Here is a 15,423-nt window from a genome sequence, read left to right on the forward strand (position 1 = left end):
AGTAGCTCCTACACACTGGGCATAGATACAGGAATAATACCTAGTTCCTGTCCTCAAGAAAGTTATCTTCTAATAAATGGAGACAGGCATAAAAATAGGTACATCAATATATAATTAGGTAAACAATCCTGTCAAAAAGGTGTGGAGGACAGTACTGTGGAATTACCTAGAATGGAGGGATTCAAGAGAAATTGCTTTAAAGGAACAGTTTGTCTTTGCCAGAAAAAGGAGGAAAGTCTGGAGGGATAAATTTTAATTCATTTTAGAACACAAATCACAATAGAAATATGATCAAAAGTTCAACTGAATACCAGTACACAGACCTCAGAAAAGTCCTCCATGAACCATGAACCATCCTTATGATGGACACTGAAAAACCCAGACCTCAGAGAAAAGAACATTTCTTTCATATTTTTTAAATTCCCTAATTCATTGGCAAAGGCTTTGCATGAGCTGAATTCTTTCCTTCATATTCCAAATTATGCTCTAGGAGTTTTAGAATACTGACTTCTGATATTACCTTCTTTTTCATTACAAAGAAACTTCTTACAACGTTGAAAATAAACCTTTCAAATTCTCCTGTAACTTTTTTTCTCTGTAGTGAACCTGTAGAGACAGATTTTTTTCAGTCAATAAAATTTATGATATTTTATTCATTTTTTGATGCCGGTTACTGCAGTTCTCCTTAAGAAATAGTTGAACTACCTCTTTGGGTCAAGTCTCCATCCTGACCTACATTCCTTAAGTATTAAAATAACAAAACAATGTGATTTCGTTTTTAGACCATGATGATGAAAGTCTGAAAAGTAACAAAACTCAGCTTGGTACTTCCCAGACTGGACTGGACTGTTATTTCACATTGATTAACAGAGGCTGGGAAATGCACTGTGGCAAAGATACTATTACTTACTCACTATAGCCTATTTTCCTCCTGGCTACACAGGGAGTGTCCTGTCTCAGTCTCCCCTGGGTTTAGATTGGAGCCAGGTGATGAGTTCTGACCAGCTGGATCTGGGTAGAAGTGATAAAAGCCACAGTATTCCCCAAATTCTCCAGCTTCCCTTTCCCTGCCATTATGATCCTAGAGGCTTCCATAGATGGTATATCTGTGTGATGTGGGCAAATCATTCAATGTAGGTCAGACTCACATGAATGACCAAAGAAGATTACTGTGATTGCTGCAGAAGTGTTGGGAAGCAGGCTAGTAAGATAGGGAATTAACAGATGGATTTGGAACATCTGCAACCCCAAGACGGCTGTTGAAAGACCCTCCCCAAGATTCTGCCACTCGAAGAAGACTTCTTCCAGAAGGCAGGAGAAGCCTGGATATTCCCTAAGGAATTTATCACTGGGCCCTCCTGGGAGATTGATGGGGGAAAAAAGCAATCTTAACAGTAAACAGCTGGAACTCCTCCCCTGCCATCAGGAAAGGGGTGGGATAATTAACAGTTCAAAAGCCAAGGGCAAGGCCTGAACGAGCTCTTTTGCTCTCTCTTGCTCTGTTTCCTCTGGACCCAGACTCCAGCTGCCTTCTCCTCACCCCCCACTCCCCGCTTGAATCACCATGCAAGTAAAACCTGGGCATTTATAACCTGTAATGGGAAATTGTAGCCTGTATATCAGCCCTCTTTATCACTTTTCAGTTCCTTCCCCTCTACGTGGGACCCTGATCTATTGTTTTCTCCCATTTCTCTTCCCTCCCTATCTGAATAAATTACTGGCCTAACTCACCCGTCGCGCTCTTGAAATTCATTTCTCCAGCATAGTCAAAGAACCTAAATGAAATCCAGTAACATTGGGGTGCTTGTTACCACAGTAGAGTCTATTTTATCCATGCTAGTCCCATCTTATTGCAGCCAGAGAGCCAGATCATGGTAGATGTCAACGAGAATGGAGTCTCCTCCACAGGACTGGATGCTCCCAGAGTCAGTCACCTTGGGAAATGATCAGACCTAGAGTAGATATAAGGATTTCTGGAAGCAATTGGGAAGAGAGAAAGTTTTCCTTCTTTTGGGGGCCAGCCAGAAATCTAAAGCAGGGAGATTCCTAGAGCCTTTCTGGTATTGAGATGAGTGTAAGGGATGATGAGGGTAATGAGCACAGAGGGCTCTGACTGGTTAGATGGTGGGGAGTAAGCCACAAGACCGTGGAGCAGGCATTGCCTAGTGAGTAATGTTTTACCACTGTTGAATTTCCCTCCCATTTTCCTTAACTCTTCAATAAAGTCTTGTGTGAAGGTATAGTTTGGTCTCAGCTGTGCAATGGGGAATTAGGGAAGGATCTGCCTTTGCTTCTAAACAATAAAGGAGAGAGTAGTGATCCCATTCACAGATATTACTAGCAAAGTAGCGGGAGGCCTAGCTGAATGTCACAGCAGGGAGAGGGATGAAGATACTGCCAGGCAGCACCGGAATTGATTTGGCATAGCTCTTTCCTGTAAAACTAGGACGCTGTGCTCCAGAAACCCTCTGGTCACTGGCCTACCTTCCTGATCTCTGTGAGTTGCAAGTTGCAATTTCATGGTGAAATTGGAAATTTCCAACAAGAGTCACTTCATAGGAAACATGTCACTTTATCTGACTTATCATCAGCTCCTGCGCTATAACAGTGAGGATGTTATATTATACTGTAGTGTCTTGCAGCCCAAGAATCTCAGTGACAGAAAAACACAAGGTCTTATGTCTTGTTTATGCTACATGCCCAGGCAGGCCTGCTGGGGCCTCTGCCAGAAGTCATCCTCCCTCCAGAACTAAGGCTGATGGGGCAGCCATCCTCTGAAATGTGGCCAGTTGCTGTGGAGGAGGGAAAGAGAACATGGGAAAGCATATGCTGGCTCTTAAAGCTTCCACCTAGAAGTGATATATGTGATTTGTGCTTACATTTGAATAGCTAAAGCAAGTTCCATGTACAGAACATTTGTCTACAGCCTAATGACTTCCCCACACTCTGCACATTTCCCAGCAAATCCCCTTGAGTCCATTATTGCGACTTATTGAAGAGTATGTTGTTTTAATTGAGCAAACTGTAATCAAATTTAAAATGTACTGAACAGGCTCTTAGCTTTCCTGACAAGAGAAACTCTTGGAAGGAAGGCTAGTTCATAGGCAGAGAAAATGAAAAATAGGGAGAGACAAAAGAAAATTAAGTGGAGAATGGATCATAGGGGAATTATAAGAAAATGAAAGAGTGAAGGAGAGAGGGAGAATCATGACAATATTGCCCATCCTGAATATCTTTGTTACAATTTTTCTACTCCTCTGATTCTCCATTTTCCTCTTGTTCATTTCTCTTGGTCCAGACTGACTAATAGCACAAAGAAATTCCCTATGAAAGAGGACAAAGTTGGGAAGAAAAGAAAAAAAGTGGTTAAATCAAAGACATAAGAGTCCACTGTGGGAGAAAGGTAACTGAAGAAAAAAAAATTAGTAACAATGAGGAGGGAAGGAAAATTACGCATGGTGAGTCTAAAATATGAAAGCTCCTTAAGCTGGGGAAGATGCTATGGCAAGACAAAACTGCTAGTTTATTATTCCAGTCCTTGAAATATCAGATTTTTAACTTAGTGCACTTTGCCTGATAATTTTTGCAAAGCTCACACTCTTGAGATTTTTGTATGTTTTCCAAGGAAGAAGGTTGCCATTTGGTAATTGATTGTGCCAGAATTGTGTTGGACCTTTATGTCTTGGCTGGGGGGTGCTTGCATTCAAAATGCTGGTCTGGCTCCTGAGTTTGGCCTCTTTCCGCCCATCTTTCGACAAACTCAGTCTTACCAGTTCCACATAGCGCATGGCTTTGGAGAATTTGTAGGGCTTGTTGGGTAGCGGTAGAACAACTGTATCCCAGAGAAAACCTTACTCTGACTTATGAGAAATCACTAAAGCTTGTTAAAGAAAAAGAAACCTTTACAGCTCAACAAGCCTAGTGCTAAAAATAATTTAATGTAACCAGAACTGCATTCAGTAGCACTTTGGTGGTAGAGACTATCAGGCATCTCAGTAAATGTCAGACTGTCTTTTCACTTAAAAACTATGAAATTGTTTAATTGAAATCCACTGTAAGAGAGCTTCTGAATCCTCAAAGAGGGGATGCCATACGCCTGGGAAAGTAGCAACCTTCCCTCCAAGTGCTGTTTAAACCTTGAAATGATGGAATGTTTTTACTCACCATGGCTTCTATTACTTTATCCTTTTTTTCTCCCATTGCTTAATTGTGTAACTGTTTAAAAAATGTATGGAAAATAGAAATAGTTTTCTCCAAAGAACTCAATTTTTGTTACTAAACAAGATACCTTGGCATACAGCCTATGCTTAAATTCCTTTATGGTGTTCTGTCGAACATCCCAACTTTTTCTGAAATTAGTACTTCCCTTTTCTTCTTCCATCTACTAATGTATCATTTCCTCAGTTGCTGTCGTATTTTATGTGGGGCTGCACTGACCTAATCAATGTCTTTGGGGGAAGAAAAGGGCCCAGCCCAACGGATGCCCAGCTTGGCAATCCCCAGTACCTTTGAGAGAACCAGGTGCATGGCCTGGTGAGCAGTGTGAGCTTGATTTCAATTGTTACTCGCCCCCTGGGCTGGCTACCTTTGCAAAGTACACATATTGCACAACCATACATGTCAACTCTTACATGTTCTTACATCACACTGTCTCATTAAATATTTTTCACTGATCCAGGGGTCATATTTTTTATAAGCCAGGCCAAGCAGAAAATTTCCATAGAACTTCTCCCAACTACAGCTGAGAGAATCAGACCCTCTCTGGTGGTAAAGCCAAAGGATGAAGTTCATGACTTATTGACACCTGAGATTCCTACTATTTGACAAAAAGCTGCCAGTAATGAGAAAGGAGGATGCCAACACACACAAAGAAGCAAAAGCAAGAGATAGCAAGAATTCATTCAGCACTGAAATCCCTGGTTCTGATGGTGCCTGAGCCAGCAGCACCCCTGTTCAGCCCTCCCTTGGGGTCCCTGAGTCAGTAGGCATCAATTTTGCTTTGGCTACTTTAAGGTCAGTTTCTATCATGACAACTAAAGAGTTTTGAAAAATTGCAGCAGCACTGCCAGGAGCAACCACATATCAAGGCAGCCAATTATTCCAGCAGTCGTTGCAATTATCACAGCTCAGTCCCCTGACCAGCTCCCTGACCAGTCCCTTGACCAGAGGTGATAGCAGCAACCTAGGCACAGAGAGAGACCTGTGCTTGTTAGGTGGTTACGAGCTGAGATTTCCCCACTTCTAGTAGTATGACTCTATGCAGTTAGCTTTACATATAGGCTTCAGGTTTCACATTATGAAATGGGGATTTAATACTTCTTATCTCAGAGATTTGTTAAGATAATTAAATGAGGTAATGCAAATAAATTCTTGGGACAGTGCCTGACATTTAGTGCTTGTAACTGCTGAAGGTAATTATTATTACCTTATATTTTCCAGAGTCTGAGTGGTTCTTGACATACAATAGGCACTAGTAAATGTTGCCCTAACTCCATAGCTAACATTCCGTGACTTCAAGTAAACCATTTTGGTTTTTTTTGACCCTCAGTTTTCTCATTTGTAAATGGTAATAGTAATAATATTTTCCGTAGGTTAATTTGAAAGATAATATGAGGTAATGTATTTGAACAAATTTCATGAATTCTAAAGCTCCACACAGTTATAAAATATGAAAGATTAGAAAGATGCATGTAAGTTTGCTGTCTTTCAAAGGTGAGATATTAATATCTAAATAGTTAAATGGACATTTTTCTGCTGAATGCAATAAGTACTGTATGTCTTAAAAACAGAGCCTTTTCTCTCCATTTGAAGCAATATTTTTATTTTTATTTTGATTGAAATAATATGCATCCTTTAAATATTTTTATTTTTCTTGAATTAGCCCTCATAAAAAATTTTGCTTTCTCTTAATGAAAACTGTCTAAGGATTTTGATAATATCCCAAGCCCAGTTTAGGAAAATAGCAATTTTAAAATTACAGATCAAATCTCGGCACAATGTTTAAAACATTAGCCTGCACATAAGCAAAGAAGTAGCAGGGGTCAAATCATCTGTTTTCTTAACATGCTATCATACAATAAGTAGAAATTTTGAATTATAATGCATAAAACTGAATATAATTGTTTTGGGACCATTTCAGTGCGAGAGTAGCCCTGACTAAAAAACGATTGCTTTTTCTATTAAGTTTGCAGATTTGGTGAAAAAGATGTTTAGCAGAATAAATTTAAGTTAAAAGAATAAAAATGTCAGAAAAATTATGAGAACAGGGCCTAGTCCTATAGCATCCTGTTTCTCTTTTAATTTAGAAAGTTACCATCTGTTCTCTAGCAGACTCTACCTTCCCTCTCAATCTGAGAATTTGCAAGACAGGACTGTTTGGTTGATTGACCTCAGCTATTTTCAAGCCTGGCCACAGACCTGCTCATAGTAGCTCCTTAGTGATATGATTCTTGGGCTGTGGCATACACAATTAACTGCCTTCCAAAAACACTTTCCCTTTCTTCCTTGCTAACAAAACCTCAATTTTGTTCAGTTATAGTGTGTTGTCCTAGGGGATAACTCATGATTGGTTTCTGTCAGTCACAGAGATATTGTTTTCTTTTGACAGAGATATATTTTCTCAGATATCCATGTACTACAGGTGGTGATGTGACCCAGTTCTAGCTGATGCAATGTAAGAAGAGCCTGCTGGGGACTCTGGGAAAGAGTTTCCTCCCAGATAATCAAGGGAAAGCCCATAAGCACACTCCTTTGTCCTCCCCTTCTCTGTCCTTCTTTGAACATTGTCATGTGAGGATATGATGCTTGTAGCTGCTACAAACTTTCATGTAACTGTGATGGGAGGACAAGCCATTCAGAGAGACAGACGCAGTGGCTTGGCAATGTGGCACTGATAACCCATTCCTGCAACTGCCTACCTCCAGACTTCTTATTACACGAATAATTAAATGACTTAATTGGCTAAATCACAGTTAGGTTGTTTTGTTTTTGTTGCTTGAAAGGAAAATTACCCTGATATTGGTCTTTCTCTACCCTTTTCCCAGAATACCTGACCAAATATGATACTATGTATTTAGAACCACAGAGGGTCAGAACTGAATATCACTTCACATCTTCTCTTGACAGATGATAAAATAAGACCTTGGAAGTGATGCCCCTTGTTTAAGATATTGAGCCCCATATGGTACAAATACTGATGGGAAAAGGAAAGGATACTTCACATATCTGAACTTTGGTGTGACTGACTGTATCAAAATCATTTCCTGGGAGTAGGTTTATCTGGAGGCAGTGAACATGAGGTGCTGGGAACCTGAGAGGGAGGAAGTTATCTTTGAGAAGGGGAAAGGTGCTGAAAGGGGACTCTGGAGGCTCCATGATTAATTTCTTATTCATTTTTTCCTTAAGGCTAGATCTGGAATAAATTTTTCCACAATGCCACGTGAGATGGAAAATGCACTTTGCCAAATTGCTTTCCAGAAATGTACAATGAACCTTTCCTCCAGACGATGTGAGAGTTCTGGCCTCGCCACACCTGGTGCTGCCAGGCCCTGTTCTAGACCTCAGAGGTGCTGGTCATGGGCCGGGGGAGGCCTTAGATTCATATAATCTCATGGAAGAGATTTTTTAAAAATCAAAATCTAAAGTAAATAATATAAGCGGGATCAGTGAGCAGTTTCAAAAGATGCAAATATTTTCTGAACTCTGCTGATCCAATTCTGTAACTATGTAGACGCAACCTGAATGTTTAATTTATTTGAATTGCTTGTTTACAAGATTGTTTTGGAATTTTGACAATTCCTTCCCTTATTTTCCCCACAAACTTACAAAACCAAAATTATTTTGATCAGGGGTATTGCTTTTAACTTAAGTACAAAGTAATGCATGCTTACATCCATGTCTGCCTTCTAAATGCATGAATATAGGCTCTATTTAGCCAAGTTTATTGAATATAGTACAAGCTCAATAAATGCTTGTGGCATGTATGAATGAAGAAACTAAGAAATAAAGCAAAACAGAAATAAAGAAATAAAGAAAAACAATTTTTAAAAAACCTTTTCTGTGCATTGATTTGCAGACAGTCAAATCTTGTTCCACAAATATATTTTCTCTATACATTTTTCATTCATCATTTCCTTCCCTATAACAAGGAAAGCCTACTGGGGTTGTTGTTTCCTATAAATGCTGGTTTGGGGGGGTGGATTTTCACCTGTGTTATTCTTTACTCTAACTAAGTTCTTAGGAATGTAAGCTGCTTCTGCAAGTTTGCACATGTGAGGGAAACAAACCTGTGTTCTAATTGCCACTACCAATTTGTCTACTCTGCTATATAGGTCAGTTTCAGGCATTGAGTAAAGTTTATAGTTCAACTATAACAATTTAAAAAGCTCTGTCTTGAGTGATGTAACCAAAATAAGTAAATAATAAATGTGTCCTTTTATTTGCTATTACATGTTGTAGGTTTGAGTCATGACATATTTTCTTTACCGAGGAAGCTCTCTTTAAGAGTGATTTATGTACTGATGTTGTCAATCTTTGTTTCAGGAGCCTTTGTGATGGCACATGCTGGTCTGGTAGTAAATTAAGAGAGTCTGGGAAGTGGACTTGGTGCAACGGATAGAGCATCCACCTACCACATGGGAGGTCCACGGTTCAAACCCCGGGCCTCCTTGACCCATGTGGAGCTGGCCCATGCACAGTGCTGATGCACGCAAGGAGTGCCATGCCATGCAGGGGTGTCCCCCAGGTAGGGGAGCCCCATGCGCAAGAAGTGTGCCCTGTAAGGAGAGCCATCCAGTGCGAAAGAATGTGCAGCCTGCCCAGGAGTGGCACTGCACACATGGAGAGTTGATGCAGCAAGATGACGCAAAAAAAGGAGACACAGATTCCCGCGCCGCTGACAAGAATAGAAGCGGACACAGAGAGCAGACAACTGGGGGGGGGGGGGGGAGCGGGGAGAGAAATTAAAAAAATTAAGTACATCTAAAAAAAAAAGAGAGTCCATCACTGAAACTCCCTGGAACATACTCATTAGCAACATAATTTAGCAAGTAAGATATTGATGCCCCTGCATCTACCCCAAGTTGGGCACACATGCCATTCCAGTAAATCATCTCCTGCAGACCCTTTGCCATGGTCAGGGACTGGGGTTTTAAAATAAAAAACACTAGGGGAAAATATTTTCACTGGAGTTTAGTTTAAATTTCATTGGGCAGACAGACCATTATAAAATTTTACTATGACTTTTAACAGGAAGCCACAAGGGGATACAATACAAAGTATTTGCAAGTCAATTACAGTCAATTTCTGATCATGGATGCCCACATTAATTACATACTGGCTTATCCTTGCTCTTGGCAAAATTGGCCTTGGGAAAAACTGTGAAATAGGAATGGTACCTCTTAAGTTCCAAACGTATTATCTTCTGCATTTTACAAATAGTCCTAAGCATGTATTTGATGGCAAACATCATTCAGGCACAGGGAATATCACAGACAACAAAGCAGAGTCCCTGCCCTTATATGTCTTAGTTTATTAGAAAAATACAATAAACAAATAAATAAAAATACATAATATGACACTGGGCAGTGATTACTGCCTTTATAAAAATTAGAGCAGGACAAGGAGATGGGAGTGATATTTTAGTTAGGGGTCCCAAGGGAAGAAGACATCTGACCAGGAAAGTAGATGAAACGAGGGCATCAGCTTTGGGCCTAATCAGGGAATATTCCAGACAGAGGGAACAGCAAGTGCAAAGGACCTGAGGCAGGTGATTGGCATGTGTGAGGAAACATGAGGAAGCCAGTGTGACTGAGCAGAGTGAGCAAGGGGTCGAGTATGTAAACAAAGTCAGAGAGTCAGAGGCTGGATCGTGCAGGACCTTGGATGCCCCAAGTCAGACTTTGATCGTAAATGCTGGTGATGAGACTGGAGAATTATTGCAAGACAATGACACAACACAATCTGCCCTTTGATTTGGCATAGTTGGGTGACAAGACTAGGCGGGAGGTTAAAAATGAAAACAGGAAAACCAGCTATGAGGCTATTACAGAATTCCTGGCCAGAGTTGATAGACTTGGACCAGAGATAGGATTTCCAAATGGGATGTGTTGGGATGAAATGAGAAATGAATGAATGAGAAAAATTAAGGATAATGCTGGTTAAAGGTATAATCAACTGAGCAGTACTATTTGTTAAGATGGAGAAGACAAGAGGAGAATTAGATTTGGCTCTGTGTGGACTAGCAATCCAGAGGTCAGTTTTAGATATGGTAAGTATGAAATCTTAATTGGGGGGCCCTTTTAATGCAGGTGCTTATTGTATGTATGTACTTTGGACACTGCTTGTCTTAGTTTCTAGGGCTGTTACAACAAAGTACCACAAACTAGGTCACTTAAAATAACAACAGTGTATTGTCTCACATTTCTGAAGCACAGAAGTCTGAAATCAAAGTGTCAACACAGCCATGCTCCCTATGAAACCTGTAGGGGAGAACCTTCCTTGCCTCTTGTGGCTTCTGGTGTTTGGGGGCCATCCTCGGTGCTCTTTGGCTTGCAGCTGCAATTTTTAAACTCTGACACTGTCATCACATGACATAATCCTTTTCCTATCTGTCTCTGTTCCCAAATTTCTTTTTCTTATAAGGACATCAGTCATACTGAATTAGGGCCCACCTGAATCTAGTTTGGCCTCATCTTAACTAATCGTATCTCCAAAGACCCTATTTCCAAATCAGGTCATGTTCACAGGACCAGAGGTTAGGACTTAAACATATCTTTTTGCGGGGGGCACAACTCAACCCATAACACTGCTCCTATTTTTTAAAAATCTCTTAGACATCAGGAGGGAAAAGTCCTGAGAAGATTATTGTGTTGCCTTGGTGGCTTGGTGACTGCTCTACCTGCTGCTGTCACAGGTGGAGGCAACTCTTAGTGCTGCTTTTGATGGTTTGCCAAGGCCCTGTCAAGGTAGGAGGCACTTAGTGCTCAGTGTCTTGCAATAGTGTGACATGCAGAAGAAGGAGATTGTGGTGAAGAAAGACAAAGTGACTGTCTGGGAGTTCTCCTGGCATAGAATGTCAAGACCAACTCTGTCACTTTGAAGACTGGAAAGGGAGATCAATCCAGAGAGTAATTCACACTTTATTCTATCTTATTTCTATTTAATAATTTGCACCTCTCTCATCCGGCTTATGTCTGTCAGCTGCCACTAAAAATATTCCTGTGGTTAGAAGAACTGAATACAGAAACATACTTGGATGTCTGTGGTAAAATATCAGCAAGTACAAAAAAAAGTGCCCCCTAGAAATAAGTCTTCAGCTACCTGCTCAAGTTACAGGAACAGCAGATGAAGTTTTAGCAGAAACAAAGAAATCATGAATAGAAGATGAAGAGTGTGTGTCTTGACAAAGAAAGTTTGGCTGCTCATTTGGAGGGTCCCAAATAAGGGTTTGAACAACCTGGACAGATTAGGTCTTTGACTGAAGTTATGTTGGTGGGAAAAATTGCTGCAATCAAAACCAAAATTATGGCTAAGAAAAGATCTACTATCGAGACTGATTTAGATATTGGTGGTATAACTGCCCTTAAACAGAAGAGTTGTGTGGATGCTGAAGTAGACCCAAGATACTGTCAACAGAGAGAGAAGGTGGACAACCAGAAGTACAGGAAAGGATATTTCCAAGAATACTTTTGCAATTCTTTAGTCTATAGATGCCAGAGAAGAAGGATCTGAACAGCAACCCAAATACAACACCTATCGATCCCAAAAAAGAAGGCTTCAGAATTGACATTATGGCACCTATGATGGGAGGACACTGAAATATGCAATGAAGGGTGCACCTCCCCATAAGACAAGACCTCCCCAAACCAGAAGGAGTTTTGAATACTCGCTATGATAATTCCAGCAGCAACTACCTCTTTTTAGAATATGCTTAATGAGAACAATCTTCTATACCATCTGAAAATTGTCCTATCAGATAAAAACAAGAAATAATACTGCCAATGAGAAAGGAAAACTCTAATTCTAAGAAGGAAAGAAGAGTTGCAGCCAGAGGGCACCACAGTTACTGTCACAGTACCTTATAGTGTGGCAGACTCACCCCTTAAATGTATGCCTCAGGACTGGGTTGGGCTTGTAGTTTTTGTAGAGGGTATTGTGTGGCAGTTCAAAGGCTGCCCATGGCTTTTGCCTGATGGATACCTGTTGGCATATTTGCTAAAATTAAGGACGTTCATCTCAAGTAAGAGAAAGTTTGGCTATACTCATACGTTCAGAAATGGGACGTTTCAGAACTCAGCTCTCACAAATGTTGTTTGGCAAGACCTGTTTCCTTACAGTTCGGGGAAACATTGATAGGTACATGGCGAAGCATAATTCCCACTTGAGATTCTGAATTACTTGGTGTCCCTTTTGTCTGGAAACTTGGATTAAGAAGCATGGGTATATCTTGATCTAAAGATTAGGATTCAAACTTCATGAATTTACCAAGAACTTACAAATGAAGAAGGTCACAGATTGACCTTTTATAAGACTCTATTTGGTGCTTTGTGCTTCAAAGGGGTTATTGCCAGTAATCCTTATAAGCAATGTCTTTGGCTTTCATTTACTTTAAAAACAATGCCTGCTAGTCTCTGATGGAGAGTGTATATTTTTAGAGAAGTCTTGTCTTTACTAGTTAAATCAACAATAGTACTTATTGACTACTTATGAGCCAGGTATTGTGCATGGGATACAACTTTCTGAGTTCATCACCATTAAAAAATGATACATTCAGTATCCACATGTATCTTTTGTCCTATCTTTGATTTACAAGGTTCTGGTAACATGAAAATGTGCAGAGTGATATCATTCTCTTCCATGAGATTCTTCTGATCAATCTCTCCCTCTGCCTCTTCAACTCAAAAGAATTTTCTCTACACACACTAGCAAAGCATGTTTTTCTTTCAGTTTCTCTATCATACTAAAGTTATTAAAGCCTTGTACCAGGTTATTATTCAGCTTTAAGGGAGTTTTCAGTTCAGTGATATTCATATAAAGCCTGTTTACAAAAAGGATTACAGTTCTACAATCCTTTATTCCAATTCAGAAATCCAGAAAGCTCAAAATAATAAAAGCTTTTCTTCTTTTTAAGTGGCAACACGTGACCTGAATTGACATGAAGTTCTTTACAGTCTTCATTCATTGTACTTAACGTGAATATTTTTATATTCTGCTGCAAAATATTATGTGAGATGCTGCCGTGGATCCGACTGGGTGTATTATGTTATATTTGACCTATGTACTAATGTACCATTACTTTTCTAACCTTGCAAATATTGTGAATACTAAAGGGCCTCAGATAAGGGATTGTGACTTGTTTGATTGCTCTCCTGAAAGAGGACAAGGACTCAGCCAATAAGATGAATTCAGGACTGGAATGTCTAACCTTATCTACCCAACGGTAGAGGTGATATTTTGATTGCAGCGCCCTTCCTGATTATCTCCACATCTCTCCAAGAACGTGGTGGTCCATTCAGCCTAAGGTGATGTCCCTCTCCTTGCCATCCAGGAGCCCACGTTCTTGCCCTTCTTTGAGCCCATCTCTCTGCCAGCTGAGTTTCTGTTTCCTGGCAGACACCTGAGACCCTTTCCAAATCTCTGAGATCTGGGATTCTCTCACCCCCTAGACAATTGCTACCTACTCAGCACAAATCAAATCTCTCCTTGACAGTAGCAGCAGAAGTAGCCTAGAAACACATGGTGGTTGGAAGCAGGACGTGACGGAGCAACTACGACATCAGCAGTAGGCAGAGCCATCCCAGGGACAAATAGGAAAGGGAGAACAAAGGAGCCAAGGGGCTGTGGATTAGTGACTGATTTCAGCATTGCAATCCAGGCCAGCAGGCCTTTGATTCCCTTGATAAGTACTTGGCACAATTATCCACATTGCAAACAAATGAAAATGGCACTTCTGAAACATGTATTACATTTTTTCTCTTTAGGTCCTATAATGGATTATTCATTAGCCTCAAAAGTCTACATGGAACAAATATTTCCAAAATTTTTTGCATTTCGTTCCCATGAGTTAATCTCTATGATTTCTATTTTGTCTGAAATGTTGTAGAGAAAATAGTGGAGGAGGACATCAGTGATCTCCAACCAAGGGTCTTTTATGAAGAAAAATTTGCTTTGGTAAAACAAGAAAGACTAATTTAAAACAAATATCCTAATTAAGGGTGTGTTACAGATCAGCACCCATAATAAGAAACAGCTATGCCAATTACAATATCTTCTTAATTATTTCCATCATCTTCATTTTTTCTGTTTTCCCTTTGTGAGCTACTATTGCTCTTTTCTGTTCTCCTTGCTTTCAACCTCCTTCTGCCTACCACATTCCTATACTCACCCCCAGGAATTTTGGCTCTTGGCATCAGCTCCAATGATTGGTCTAGGATATTTGATGGGTGGTAACAAGGAATGGACTAACTCTTCATATGATTGTTCGTGCTTTGCCTTCTGGTTTTACCCCCAGTTTTAAGAAAACACCTACCTAAAAGCAAATAAAAGCTCACTAGTTTTAGGGAGGAAGTGAGAGACTTCTTTTGCCCATCAAAGTAACAAATGGGAACCTCTGAAATGTTGGATTCAATTCTAGGTACCACATATTAAAAGAGACAATGACAAATGGTTTGGAACATGCATGATAGGTTCGTTCTGCAACCTAGAATGTTGACCCATTTCTTTCCTCATCCTTCAAAGCCCAGTGAAAATCCTACCTCCTTTGTCAAGCTTCCCCTAATTCCCAACCCTAGACCCTAAGTATACATCAATAGCTTTTTCTCTATTCTTTCACAAGACCTTGATCACTGCCTCAGAACTTGTATAAAACAAGTTAGGCCTTACTTGTCCAGGCCCCCAAGTTGATTGCTTCTTCAGGGCATAGGCAATCCCTTATTCACTTTTTTCTATTTCCTGGTACCAATCACAGTGACTTGCACATATCACCATTCTATTTATTTGTATTGAATCAAACTGGAGATGTTTATTTAGTCTGGAGAAAATAATTCAAGTATGTGGATCTCTGTCAATTAGGGAAGAGAGAAAGCACATTCTGTGTTATTTCAGAAGGCAACTTTTGGATCAAAGTTGAAAATTAAAGATAGGGAGATTGTAATGTAATATTTATTAATAGAAAGACACAACACTGGAGCAGACTACCTCAAAATAGCATGAGAAGAAAATAAGGAATCATGCCTAAAATAAAAGGGACATGTTAAAGTGATATGGGAGCCAGTTGACAGGGCTGCCATTGGTCAAACCTTGGCCAGTTTAAATATCTCAATTAATATTGAGAGTAAAGGAATATAACCCAATGAATACAAAGGATTCTTTGAGTGCATGATGATACAAAAATGACAACAACAACAACAAAATGAGGAAAGAGGA

At 40.0% G+C, this 15,423-nt stretch overlaps 2 pseudogenes; both read left to right on the forward strand.

Moving 5' to 3' along the window:
- Nucleotides 1-10,195: 10,195 nt before the first annotated feature.
- On the forward strand, nucleotides 10,196-11,785 carry LOC101425434 (parafibromin pseudogene; annotated as a pseudogene).
- A 104-nt stretch (nucleotides 11,786-11,889) lies between these two features.
- Nucleotides 11,890-12,391, forward strand: LOC139436122 (parafibromin pseudogene; annotated as a pseudogene).
- The last annotated feature ends 3,032 nt before the right edge of the window (nucleotides 12,392-15,423 follow it).

The sequence above is a fragment of the Dasypus novemcinctus genome, chromosome 11 (genome assembly GCF_030445035.2).
Source record: "Dasypus novemcinctus isolate mDasNov1 chromosome 11, mDasNov1.1.hap2, whole genome shotgun sequence".
Lineage (NCBI taxonomy): Eukaryota > Metazoa > Chordata > Mammalia > Cingulata > Dasypodidae > Dasypus > Dasypus novemcinctus.